This window comes from Sceloporus occidentalis, unplaced genomic scaffold (genome assembly GCF_023333645.1).
Source record: "Sceloporus occidentalis isolate IW3139 unplaced genomic scaffold, rSceOcc1.0.p SCAF_9, whole genome shotgun sequence".
NCBI lineage: Eukaryota > Metazoa > Chordata > Lepidosauria > Squamata > Phrynosomatidae > Sceloporus > Sceloporus occidentalis.
The window spans coordinates 5,532,920-5,548,037 of NW_028316989.1; positions in this window are offsets into that span (position 1 = coordinate 5,532,920).

Genomic DNA, 15,118 nt, shown 5'->3' on the forward strand with positions numbered 1-15,118 from the left:
TCCTGGAGTACATTGTGAGTGATGAGTATACTATGGGTTGTGTGCATAGAAGTATTCCATCACTCCCTATTCAAGGTGTTATTTGCCATCAAATTGGCTTCATGGTGACGCATAGGAGTGAGAGACCTGCAAGAACCCAATTTATTGAAAGCTCTAATTTCATCTTCATGAATCAACATATCTTTAAAGTGGTCATCCTCTTTTTCTTCTGCTTTCCATTTTGCTAAGCATTGCCATCTTTTCAAATTATTCGTGTCGTACAAAAGCATAAAAGGCTCAGTTTAGTCATTTGGCATTTCGGCTTGTTTTTTGGTAAGACTCATTGATTGGCACTCCATGGTATCTGAAGAACTTTCCTCCAGTCCCACGTTTCAAAGGAGTTGCTTTTCTTCCTGGCAGCTTTCTTCATTGTCCACCTTTCGCAACCTTGCATAGAATCTATGTATGGTTGTGAAAGCTGGACAGTGAAGAAAAAAACCTGATAAGAGAAGAATGATTTTACATGAAATGTGGTGCTGGAGCCAAGTTCTACAGAAACCATGGACTGCCCAAAAGAAAAATAAATAGGTCCTAGGGCAAATCAACCCTGATCTCTCCCTGAAAGCTGAGATTACTTTGCACATATCATGAGAAGGCACTAAAAAGACAATAATGCTTGGCCTTAGCAGAAGGCAATAGGAAAAGAGGAAGACCACACTACAGGTGGATAGACTCAATCAGGAAGGTAGATTCTGGGTTTGAAATACCTGAACTTTTGACTGTTGAAAACAAGGTGACTTGGAGGTCTCTCATCCATAACGTCACCATCAGTTGAAGTCCACTTGACAGCAGTTAACAATAGCAACAATGCATCATACAGTGGGCCCTTGGTATCCACTGGGATTTGGTTCCAGGACCTCCCATGGATACCAAGATGCACTGATGCTCAAATCCTATTAAATAAAATGGTGTAGTAAAATGGTGTCCTTTATATAAAATGGCAAAATCAAGGTTTGGTTTTTTTTGAAATCTATATCTCTATCTATCTTCTATCTATCTATCTATCTATCTATCTATCTATCTATCTATCTATCTTTTCAAGCCATGGATGATTGAATCCGTAGATAAGGAATCTGTGGATGCTGAGGGCCGACAGTAATATCATTTGAGTGAATTTCAATGAACCCATTTGCAATTATATTGTATATTACTCACACAGTGCTATCATCCTCTTTGATAACTAATGACATTATTTTCTGTCACCACTCCAAGTCTTCCTTCTTTCTTTTTCTCCCTCCCTCCCTCCTTATATTTTGTTGGCTTCTCTTTCTCTCTCTCCCTCTTCTCATTCTCATTCCCATTTTTACCCACTTTCTCCTTCTCCTTACCCACTCCCTTTTAGAGTTAAGATAAGATGGGTGCAGAGAAGAGTGGACTTGTTGCATCAGTCATTATTAAAATGCAGATGTGACAGAATACATTTGGGACTTCTATGTCTGTCTTGCATACAAAATTTGTGTTCTTCCAATGATCTTTACTTCTTGACTGGGAGTGGGGAGGCACAAATGATTCAGTGGTGAAGAAAAACATTTTGCATATAATCAGAGACTCTCACAACGTTCACAATAAGAATTGATTCACTGGCTGATATTTTGTAGCTCTATACTTATTGCTCTACTTACAGTGGATCACTGCCCTCTAATTGAAATAAATCACTCCTTATTAAGCTGAAACAAGCAAGACACTTTGAAGAGTCAGTGAAATGTATGTACTGATGGAAGTAGAAAGAAAATAGAGATGCAATGAGACACATTCTTGTGCAACTTAACAGTTCCAAGATGCTTTGGGTTCCCACCATTTCCAAATAACAATCAGATTATGTGCTTTGTGTTCTGGATGGGAAAAATTCTCGGTTGGAAGAAGACATCTTCAAAAGGATAAAAGCTACCTTGGGACATCTATAAGGAAAAAGCCAGGATATAAATAACACAATAACATAAAATAAGATTGAAGGGGCCAGGTATACTCTGCCAAGGACAACTGTGATAGCCTTAATTTCATTTTCTGTAAATCTCAAGGCTTGGTCCAGCACTGCTTGCTCAATGAACAAGTTGATTAACAACAATACAATTAATTAAATTAGTTTGGTTATTAGTACTTATCACAGGTTCTTATGATGGATGTTACTGAATTATTTCTCAAGCTTAATGTTTCACAATTGGGTCAGATTTGAAGTGGACACACTCTATAAAATCACTGGAGAGACTGGCAGCTAGCTCTATCTTCTGCTTCTTCTGTTTTCCATCCCATCAATACAAGACATTTTTCTGTATCCAGTGTCAGCAGAACTGGGCTTTCATCTCCTTCCACTCTTACTGCAACCTGAATGAATGAATGAATGAATGAATGATTTATTATGGCACATAGCCAGCATACTCACTGCAACCTGCTCCAGAAAGTTTCTTTGACAACAAGGAGGTACAGAATGTTGGAAGGTCACTGTTACTGGCAAAAGGTCAGGTGTAGTGGAAGTATGCCATTGGTTCCTTGCCTATATCTCAAGTGAAAGAGATCCATAGGTTTGTTATGGTTGTGTGCAATATGACTTAGAAACATTACCTTCTTGTACTCCACTTCCCAGGATCCCCGACCAGCATGGCCATTGGTTGGGAGGAGCGTTTTGGGAGTTGTAATAGAACAACATCCCCGCCCTTTCCAAACTTTAGGCTGATACACTCAGCCTCACTTCAGAAGAGTGTGACTTTTGCTTTCCATCTAACAAAAGCCAGATCGTGCATTTTCGAAACTTTTGTTCGGTTGGCACATTGCTGGATGACCTTGAGTGTCTCTCCTTCCACTGTCCTTGTTCACCCATGTGCAGAATGAAGCTAACCTAACCATGATGGATAATGACAAATGGCATAAGAAAGACGTTGGAAGAAATTATTATTAGCCTCTCATCTGCACGTTCCTCTCCTTGTGTAAAAACACCTCACAGTTCAAATGACATTCTGAATTATTGTCCAGGCAGATGCAGAGAATGAAAGAAAAGAGTGGAGAAACGGAGATAAGTATTCCATTGACGATGGTCACACACTTTAAATTTTGTTCACTGCTTTAAAGTTAACTTTGAGCTATGGCGACTCCATAAATGAGAGACCTTCAAATCACCTTATTCTCAACTGCCCTGTTCAGGTCTTGCAGATTCATGGCAGTGGCTTCTCTGATTGAATCTATCTATCTATCTATCTATCTATCTATCTATCTATCTATCTATCTATCTGGAATGTCATCTTCCTCTTTTCCTATTGCCCTCCACTTTACTAAGCATTATTGTCCTTTCTAGTGAGACCTTTCTTCTCATAAGATGACCAAAGTATGACAACCTCAGTTTAGTCATCTTGGCTTCTAGAGAAAGTTTGGGCCTAATCTTCTCTAGGATTCATCCATTTGTCTTTTTAGGATCCATGGTATTTGCAAAACTCTTCTCTAGCACCATGTCTCAAATGAGTTTATTTTATTGCTAACAGATCTTTTCCTTGCCTAGCTTTCACATCCATACATAGAGATGGGGAATAATATGGTGTGGACCATTCTAACTTTAATATTCAATTTTCACACTTCATTTTTATCATATTTTTGGAATATAATGAATAAATTATATTCATTTTATTTTAGTGGAATATATATATATGTGTGTGTGTGTGTGTGTGTGTGTGTGTGCAACTTAAGGATCTTGTCTAGTTCATTCATAGCTGCCCTTCAAGTCCAAGTCTTCTGATTTCCTGACTGCAATCTCCTCTCTGAAGACTGAGCCCAAGTATAGAAAAATGTGAACTTTTTCATTGTCATCATTGTTTATTTGGAAATAAACAACAGCTACTCAAGAATCCAGGCAAAACCCAGCCAACCAAATAAAATGTCAACCTTATCAAAAGGAACAGCAGCAACTCAAGATGTCAAAAAAGAGCTTTAATACCTAGAAATGCTAGGCAATATTATATGATTTCTTTGGAGTCAATGGCTTTTCACGTGGAAGGGCAGAAATCTCTAAGAAGCTGTAGTTGTATGTTCATTGTTGTGTGCCTTGAAGTCATTTTCAACTTAAGACAACCCTAAGGTGAATCTATCATGGGATCTTTGTGGAAAGATTTCAAATGTCAGCTATTGGGAGATTTCGGATGTTAGCTATTCCTCTGAGGCCGAGAGAGTGCAACTTGCCCAAAGTCACCCAATGGGTTTCCATGGCTGAGCCAGGATTCGAACCTTGGTCTCTCAGAATTGTAGTCCACTGCACAAACCACATTCTCAGTGTGTTCATATGTGTATATTATTAGCTGTCGGCATTCTTGAAGATCTTAGACTCTTCTACCACGATGTTTCCTGATTTTGATCTTGGGCTATTATTAGGTACTGGCTTTGAATCCTCCACATATGACTCTCCTGAATCTCTGGTAGGTGTTTATTTGTTATGACCTTGGCTCACTTTCCACAAGCTGACCAAGCTCTTTTCCGTTTGCTTGCTGCGACAGACTTTCTGTGTGCTGACTTTGGACTGTTCAGATTTGCTACTGCAACTTCCCCATCTGGAATGAGAGAAATGTTTTTTATTCTAGCGTCTTGTCTGCCTGTCATACATCTGTGGAAGACAGTAATTGCAATTTCTGCATTGCAACTTCTGTACAAGATGCCTTGTTTTTGGTGTTTAGTAACCTACTCTTACACCAACCATGCAGTCTCTTGTAATATTAAAAAAGTCACATTTCATAAACATTTCATGAACAAGGGGTTATTAAGATGGAATATTGCCCAACAGAAGACATAATTGCAGATGTGCTTACCAAGTAATTGCCCAAGGACCTTTAGGAAGCTCTATAAGAGAAGACGAATCTTGTCGACTTGTGCATGTGTTTTATGAGAAAAGATTTTAGAAGTGCAATAACACTTGGCACAGAAGAGTCAAGAGTGCTTCAAAGAATGCAGTAATAAGAGGTTTAGAAAGTTTGAGGAACATAAAGTATCCTCTTTCCTTGTCTACTTATGACACCTCTGTAGTGTAAATGGGTACTTCTTAGGAATGCATCTCCATTTCTTCTCTTCCATTCAGTCCACTTTCAGCTCTTCCTCAGAATGCAGCTAAATTAGATTAGCACCCTAAGTAACTTTACTATCTTAAAGTGGACTCCCTCTAATAAAGCCTTTATGGTTTGTTTCATGGAAAATAAAAATAAAAAGGAAGAGTTATTTGAACCATTCAAGCAAATCCCATCCTGAATACTGAGTATGCTGTAACAAAATCCAGACAAGGAGCAGTTGAAGGATGAATTTTCTTCTCCAAAAACATTTTGCACAGTAATTTCCCATGAGGTTCCAAAAGCCCAGTCAGTCTTGTCTTTTTGTTTCTCCTTTTTCTTTCCAAAGGTTTGAAGTGCAACAAGTGACAGGGAAGCAATCTTTAGGTTTTATGCTTACAGCCTCAATACTGTAGCAAATGCCATCTCTAAGCTGCAAGGCAAGCACTCAACCTTTTTTTTAAATAGTTGATGGGTCATAATTGATGACTTCTGGCTGTGAACTACAATGCACACTTCCCAAACCTTTGGGTTCCTTAAGCAGAGGTTTCCATCATTGTGAGAAATATAACCCTTAACAACTATACAAAACTTCAGCTAGTATTAAAACTACAGAGAGTTAAAACGGATACAATATATAGGCACAGTGCAGACTGCTGAAAAACGGCACCCTGCCAGTGCCTATTTTTCCTCCAGAGGGAAGCCGCAGCTACCAAACTATGGCGCCAATGGTGCACTTGTGATATAAGTAGTGCAGCATGATGTGCGGACGCTATGCATCCGTTAAATCATAATGGCGGCACCCGTGTATAGTCCGTGCAGTCCCTAACCCTAGCTACACTGCCACCATGCCACAAAAGGGCCATTTCCCTCCCTGTCTAAGGAGCTTATCCCATGAACAAATAAGATGATTTACCTCTTCCATCTTGAATTCAGGATCAGGGATGCCCCCAGATGTTATCATACCTAAATTGCCACCTATCTACATGGGATGCCACTGCCCGGATGCGGAGCGTTTCTGACTTCAAAAATTGGCTGGCTGAGTGAGGCTTCAACCCAGGATGCATCCGGCAGCATCTCAGATAGATAGGTGGCATTTTAGGTATGATAACATCCGGGGGCATCCTGGATCCTGAATTCAAGCCAGAAGAGGTAAACTGGCTTATTTGTTCATGGGCTCCTAATTCTCTAACATTCATTTTTGCTTTGTACTTGCTGTACAACGCTGTAAACCTTGCTACCCACGTTACTGTTCTGAGCTGCCCATTGACTTTCACAAGAGAGTACGACAGGAACAAAGCTCATATCTCGTTCAGCGACCCTAAATTATTACACATGGGTGAAGATTTTGCTCACATGCTGGTTCTTGATTTTCGAAGCCACTATCCTTAAGTTCCTCCCTTGCATTGATGACCACAGTTGCTGGAGCTGCTTTTCCATACCTTTGCTTGTCAGGGGAACATTATAAGTATAATTAATCTTGGTGAAATAAGTAATTACCTAACTGAGGGTACTTTGCATATCCTTTCAGCTAGATAATGCACAAGGAGAGAAAAACCTAAGGCTTAACCAGCCCTCAACTTCCGATGCTCCCCTCTATAATTATGAAACCCTGCTGTGCAAGCAGACACAGGCGGCTTCCTCCCACAGAGCTCCCACTGCGGGGGTCCTAATCCCTTTCTCTACTTTAGCACACTGGAGAGGAAACCTGCTTACACATTAGTTATCGTTCCAAAAGAGAGGTGACGGAGTTAGAAGGCCTGCTTGGAAATGACATGCTCTGGTCACTAATACTAGACAAATGTATTCAATGTGCAATCTTAATTAAAAGACCGGCTGGTGGTAGGGGAATAGGAATAGACATTTTGTGTAGACACAAGTGGTTCTGAGGAGGCAAATTAGAACTGAAATGAAAAAGAGAGCCAAGAAGGGATGGCAAAAGCGAGAACTCAAGTGATGTCCATTCCACAACTCCAGTTTAGAGGCATAGGCTGCATCCACACTGCAGATATAACCCAGTTTGACATTGTTTCAACTGCTATGACTCCATGCTATGGCTCCATGCTATGGGATTCCAGGAATTGTAGTTTGTGGTGGCACCAGAGCTTTCTGAGAAGGCTTAATAATAATAATAATAATAATAATAATAATAATAATAATAATAATAATATATTTCTGTCCCGCCTCTTCAATAAAGATCGAGGCAACTTACATCAATATAAAACCATACAACACAATAAAATAAGGCCCACTATCCCCTCCTTCCTTAAAACAATCCACATAATCACAATACAACAACTATAATAAAATACATTGAAAACCATTTAAAAATAGTCAGATGGGAACATTTTCACATCCCTAAAGCTAACTGCAGGATAATAATAATAATAATAAGAATTTGTTTTATTTATATACCGCTATTCCAAAGATCATAGCGGTGAACAGCAAGTAAGCTAATTAGCAAGTAAGCTAATTTGCCCCCCACGGTCTGGGTACTCATTTTAGCTCCCTCCTCGGAAGGATGCAAGCCTGAGTCGAGCTTGGGCCCTTTTGCTGGTCTTGAACTCGCAACCTTGTGGTCTTGAGAGAATGGCTGCAGTACAGGCATTTAACCACTGCGCCACCAGGGCAGTTATTGGGATTCAGCTGAGTAAAGACTTCCCTCTCTATGTACTGAAGTCCCGATTAAAATAACACTCCTCAGTGACTGGTATTAAATATTTGAAGATTTCCTTACTATATCTAGTAGCATGTTTTGTTCAGCAGGAACAAGACAACTGTAATTCTTTTGAACACCTGGTTGTCACCATACTAACTTGCCCTTTTCTGGGTCCTTATGAACTGAGGCTACTATTTCTTCTGATCTCCTGAACATGTCTCACAGTACTGTGCAAAATAAACCATGTGTGAATTTTGTGCAGAATAAGTTCTGAACAACAACAATAAACAACCAAAGAAAATCATTTTCAGTCCAGGATTCTTCTTGTCAGAGTTTCTTGGAGCTAAAAAAAAAGTATTTAAGTTTTAAGTTGTATTATGCGAAGACTTTTTGAAGAAAGAAATAGAGGCGAAGGATTCTGGGAGCACCTTAACATGAAGATTACCTCTGGTTGTTATCAGACAAGGGAAATTGGAAGTATAATCCAATGGCAATCTGAACGCAATCATGGGGTTTCATGTTATTGCGTGATAGACTACGAGACGCAATTTCGGGCAATGGCAAGCTATTTTCAGGCAATGGGCAGTCAGTTTGAATGCAATTCGAATTCACATAAATTCGTTGAACTAAGTGCAAAACAATACATATATCCATGCAGAAAAACAATTTCTCAGAAAATCCAGTACAAATGGGAACACGATCTGGGGCAAGAGGAATTGACAAAAACATGTCAAACTGTTGGAGTCCCTTCTCAAATTTGAACAGCTATCAAAACAAACAATTTCTTGGCCTTTCTGTCTCAAAATCAGCGTGGACTAGCTTTAGAGCTGCCACTCCTACGCCGCTTACTTTCGAAACAATCTACCGAGCCGTTCTCTACATATAAGCAATAGCACCAATTTTCCTTTCTGCTAGTTTCTGATTATAATTGCAGAATGTGATTCAACTCTCTCCTGCTTAATACTGGGCTGAAACTAGGGGCCTTTTTCCCCCCTTCCCGCGCTTGACAACAAAACTAGCTCTCCGGTTTCATTAGAAGTGTACAAGAAAAAATGTCTATACTATACTATACTATACTCTCTTGACTTTTGCTGCAGATCTTTGATAGAAAAGGCTGTGCTTTCATTCTGCGGTTCGCAATTATCTCTCGGTGTGCCTGCAGCTGTGAAGTTCATCATTCTTGAGCTGCATCTTCATGGTTTTGCCAGCCTGTATTTCTCTCTCCTGACAATGTGCAGCTATTGTCCTGACAATTCATTAAAGCTTCCATCCCTCTGTTGTGTCTGAGTAGTGGCTTTGGACTATAGATATAGATTTTGACAGAGATTCAATTATCAGAAAAACCCACAACAACCTTTGACACTTTCAGGCCAAAGTTAAGGCTTTGTTGACTCAAACTTCAAAAACCCAGGAGACTGGAAGCTAAGTCTTAATAGACTCCAAAGCCCTATGATTAGACACAATGGTGTGCGATATCACTAATGGTGTTTCCTTATAGTATACCCCCATGCATCTATACAACCAAATCCAGCCAGAGAGGATGGAGTGCTGGGACCAGAATGGATGCCCACCTGGTCCTTATTGTGTCTTTTGAAGCAACTGAGCTTTAGTGTTTCTCTAGAGAAACCCTTCTGTGAGTTGATCCATGCTATTTCACTGCTTAAACCAACAGGATGGGTTTGACAGTAGACGTAAGATGCTCTTCTCGTACTTGACACCCAAATGATGTGTCAAACAGAGTGAATTATATGAAATTTGAATAGTTCAGTGGCAGCCAAGTTGGTAAGAAAAAAGCAAAACACCAAACACACACAACAACAATACTCAATAATCCAAATTTCTGTACCTTTGTTGAACTAACCAAAAGGCATAAAATACTTTACAACAACTTTTGAAGCATTGCGGTCTTCCTCATTAAACAAATGGTAAAACGACCTTCCTTTTTCTTCTTGTGTGCCTTAAAGTCATTTCCCAATTATGACAACCCTAAGGTGAACCTAGCATGGGGTTTTCTTGGTAAGATTTGTTCAGAGGAGGTTTGCCATTACCTTCATCTGAGACTGAGAGCATGACCTGCCCAAGGTCTACCATTGGGTTCCTATGGCAGGTGGGGATCCGAACCCTGGACTCGCAGAGTCCTAGTCCAACAGTCAAACTGCTACACAACTAGTTCCCAAACCTTGATCCTCCAAGTGTTGTGAACTTCAACTCCCAGAATCCCCAGCCAGCTTGCTCAAGAGTCAGGAAGCTGAAGTCCAAACCATCTGGAGGACCAATGTAAGGGAACCACTGCACCATACTATGCTGACCTCTATAAAATAACATATAGGGGAAATAAAGCAATAGGGTTGTCCAAGTGTCTACATTTTGTTTTGGATGTTGTAGGAAGTGTGTGTACCTGAAAAGTGAGCCCCCTTCCCCAAATGCAAATGGTTCTAAACTGAGTGGAAAGAAAGGCAAGATGGCTTTTGCATCTGAAGTTACAAAGCGCTCCCCTCTGAGAATAGTATTTGCATCTACTGAGTTTGAAGCCATAGGCCATATGACAGAAGAGTGCTTTTAGCCTTGGGGAAAAAGCTCTGTAACGTCAGCTGTTTTATGCCTTTTGCTTGGCCCAATAAAGCTACTGCCCCAGGATGAAAGATGAAGTATTTTATTCTGAGTTTGAAACTGCTCTTTGAATGACAGAAAAATAGTCATTCAGCATCACATTGGGATATATATCTGTGGCAAATATATCGCAGGACATGTGGGATCTTTTTGGAACTGCTTTGGAACCTGAGATCCCTGGTTGGGATATAATGGGATATGGACACAAGAGAGAGAAAAAAGTTACCCACGTGCCAAAGATCAAGATGAAACTACCATGAATAACTTTAACTTCACATTTACATACTTTTAACTCTCTCTTTTGTAGATACAGAATTCAAATATACAGCTGTGTTAGTCTGGAAAAATCAGTATACAACAGGATCTTGTAGCACCTTTGAGACCAACAGAAAGGAAGAAGTTGGTAACATGAGTTTTTGTAGACACCAGCTTACTTCTTCAGATGCATCAGAAGTCTATGAAAGCTCATCCTACCAGCTTCTTTCTAACAGATATAGATATTCTACATTATTGTGTGTGTATGTGTGTGTGTGTGAGAGAAGTGAGAAGGTACTATATATCATTTTTTTATTTAAAGGTAAGCACAAAACTCATTCTGTTCACTTCTGCCTTCAGGGTAACAACTCTATGTCAGCAGCATCATAATGTATTGCATTTCAAAGCGGGGCATGACAAAGTTGCGCAGCCTGGCCAATTTACTACCATTTGTTGAGAAATATGGTTTTCTATTAGTTGCGGACTATATATCTTGCTTAAGCCCCTTTAAGCAGAGAAGTCCCATGGAAACAGCTGTCTGAGCTCCAACTTTAAATAAACTGCTTACACAGTTTTGGTACAGAACTTCTGTGCACTTAGTTGGTTCCGTGTCTTAAACCATTTATTCCAATATCATTTTGTGTGTGTGTGTTAAAAACATGGCATGACACTTACAAGTGGCTTTTAAAAATATTCTTTCAGTTCTACTCCCAAGACATCAAGGCAAACAAGGTTTTGTCTGTGTCATACCTCACGTCTGATCGGAATGGAGCCAGATCATCAATCTTCTCCAAGAGCCCCTGGAATTGCATTGACACCACTCTCTAAGGTTGTGTGCTTTGCATTTCAATGCAAATTTTCCAATCCCCGAGTGAATAAACAAACCAAGGGACCATTAAACATTTGTATCTACACATCTCTGAATTTTGTGGTGTTGCCTCCAAAACATAACAAAACAAAACAAAACATAATGAAAAATAAAATATATCGCCAGAAATTGGTTTCAAAAATGCATCGGTTAGGCAAAACTGCATGCAATGAGATATATATCAAGCAAACTGTGTATGAAAATATGCATAAAAGCTTTGTATGAAATTGTTAAAAAAGCACCAAAAGCTTTTAAAATAATTTTTATTTAAAGTTTTCCCATTATCATTTTGTTTTTACCATGAGGATATAATATAACAGTTCATTTTGTCTTCCCTTTCCTCCATCTCTGCCTCTCATCTATCCCAATCTTTGCTAATAATTCTAAATATATATATAAAGAAAGATGTAGAAGCAGAATTCAATGAATGTAACACTGGAGAATATGAAATTGACCAAAGCTAGAGCTGATGGATTTGTCCATTCCTACCAGCCATTGAAGCATCTCTATGCAAAACTGTGAAGAGTTGTTGTTGTGTGCCTTCGAGTCATTTCCAACTTGTGGAAACCCTAAGGCAAATCTATCATGGGCTTTTCTTGGCAAGATATTTTTCAGAGGGGGGTTTGCCATTGCCTTCCTCTGAGGCAGAGAAACTGGTCACCCAGTGTTCCCCATTTAATACACATTATGTTTCCCTGTAAAACAGAACAAAACAAAGAAATAAGCTTTCCTAAATGAGCAATATTTGATTGCGTCTCTTAAAACACCAGCAGGAATAGGAAAATCTCATTAACTAATAATAAAAAGGACGTATACTTTGAAATGTGTAGAGCTTGGCTGTGACAGTGTCTGGTGTTCATCAGTTGTGCTTCAGAGAATTTCCCACCAGAGACTTAAGTAGAAATGTTCCTTAATGTTCTGCACAATCAATTACACTTTTCAATTTAATCCTAGTGCTTCTCTTAACCATTTTCTGAGATTTTACCTTGAGGACTGGTCCAACCCATTTTTCTATGGGAGGCAAAAACCAAAATTGCTATCGCCTCCATTCTGTGTTTTTTGAAAATGAACTAGTAGATGAATCTTTCCAAAGAAGGGGCATTATCCCATAGTCCACAATACCAGATCTTAGCCAAGGCTGCCAGGCAAGCCCTCTGCATCCCTCTATTCTCAGCTGGCTTTACAGAATCCTGATTTTCTCCTTCTTCCTGCTTCTCAATTGCTTGTTTACAGTCTGCAAACGTATTGCAAAATAAATTGTATCCAGCGGGACGAAGTCTACAGAGGTGAAGTGTAGTCTTGTCCTTCTCAGTGGAAGGAAGAGATAACCGCAGGAACTTTGAGGTTTGTAATGCTTCTGCAGACTGTGAACCCAATAGTTTCTTTCAGTAATCAAAAGAATACATATAACCCACACAGAGGAACTGGAAAGCCAGTTGAAGGGAGGTTCTCTATGAATTGCAAGACCCTAGAACTAGGCAGAAGTGTGTGTGTCTGGCTGCATCTGCACTGCAGAAATAATGCACTTTGACACTGTTTTAACTGTCATGGCTCCATGTTATGGAATCCTGGGATCTGTAGTTTATTGTGTCACTAGAGCCCTCAGACAGCAAAGGCTAAATAGCTCACCAAACTACAAACCCCAAAATTCCATAGCAAAAAGTCAATTTCCTCACTGTTCTTTCCATTGCCTAGACTAGGAATAATATATACAAAAAGAAAAGCATAGCAGACTGAATTAGGCAGAATCAGTTGTGTGGAATCAATTATGCAGAATACACAAACTGGTGCCAGTTTGCTCTATGAGCATCATAGGTTTCTTGGCAAAGAATTTGGATTGCTCAAGCCCTAGTCCTATCTTTTTGGTTAAGATAAATCCTACTGACCATCTGATTCCCACAGTATCCCACAGCTCTGTTTTTCTGTTTCTCGTTGTTTGTATTATGTATAGGCAAGAGCACTCCAGTAGACTGCATCAATTTGGGAATTAATTCCAAACAGATGCTCTTGATTTCCAGTTCCCTTTGTTTCTGCCAGCTTCTCCATGCTTCATTCCATTAGCCACTTGAGACGTATTGGAAATTGTCCCCCTTTCTGAAATTTCTTTTTAAAAAACTTCTATACAAGGCAATCTGAAGTATTCTCATCTGGCTCGCCATGCAGCTTAAATAGAAACCTTGCTATGCCTGAGACTCAGCTCTCACAAGTGCTTGATGGGCACTGCTAGAAGAGAAGGTTGGGTTGCCACCTCCTTGAAAATAGTTCATTCCCCATCCCCTTGCAAGATGCCATGACTATTTTCTTTTCTTTAAAACTGTTCATTTCTAAATGTATTCATGCAGCATGAGTGAGTGGACAAACATCCAGATCATTAGTACCTGTCTGTAATCCATGTGAAAAGCAAACAGTACGCAGTTCCCTCTTTCCCATCCACTTTAACTGCTATGGAATTTTGGGGCTTGTAGTTTACAGAGGGCAACTACAAATAGAGATTGTGGTCAAAGGTGCAACAGAACTCAATAGGGAAAGTCAAAGAGAGAGAAAAAAGGTTCAAAGACTAAAAGAAAGTATAGAGGTTCAGTTAATAAAGGGAGTAGGAGGATTAAAAACACATTGGCCTCTTACAGACTGCCAAAATAAAGCTGCTTCGGGTCTCTTTGGAGGTATGCTATTTAAATGATGCATGGGTCCTAAGAGTCCGGAGGTCGCACCAAAGCCACACTCCATTCCTAAGCACTGGAGTGCTGCTTTGGTGCGGCTTCCGGATTCTTAGGATGCATGCATCATTTAAACAGCATACCTCCAAAGAGACTCAAAGCAGCTTTATTTTGGCAGTCTGTAACAGGCCATTGATAGAGTGAATATTGTAGTCCTTTAGGTACATCTGCACCTAAGTGGATTGTCCCATTTGGAGAGAAAGAAAATAAACAAGGAAATAAATAAACCCTGAAAGCTTATGTGAAAATCAATCAGGATTCCTTTTGTTTCGCCATCTTCCTTCTTTCAATACTGAAACATTCTTGACATGGGAGCCTCTCTGAAAACTGTGGAGAGGTTCAGTCTATTACTAGCTATGATGGCTTAAAGGCATCTCCACAAGTTATTGGAGAGGTGCACAACCTGCAGCCTGTAAAGCTTATGAATCCCAGCTTCTCCCAATGCAGCCTCCATCCACTTTTCTCCACTGAGCAGCTATCAGGGCTGCAAAAGTTGCATCTGCCAAATTCTGACCAAAATCCAGTGGCCAGCTTGGCGCCAGCCTCCACCAGCCGGCCAAAATGTTTGTTTAATGTAATTCATTGGGTAGCTTTCTTTTCATCCACAAAGAGTACTAAGAGAATGCATCCATTTAGCATACATGTCTTTGTCACAGCTTTCTTTAACCTCATTTTTTCAACTTGTTCTGCCTGGTTCCAATTGAAAACACCATATATTTTTTTCCCAAGAATATGGGGGCTGTTCTGTGAATGATAACATCAGATTGGTACACTGAATGCTAAGCCTGAATCTTGGGTTCATTTAGTGCCGCCTTCGTCTGTCATCTGTCAAAAATGTGCTTCCTGGTATCTGAGGATTCTCTGATTCACCTTGTTTCTTCCTGAGACTCTGAAGCATCCAGAACAAATAAGGATCTCAGAAACACATCAGAAAAGGGAATAGAAGATAGACCACGAG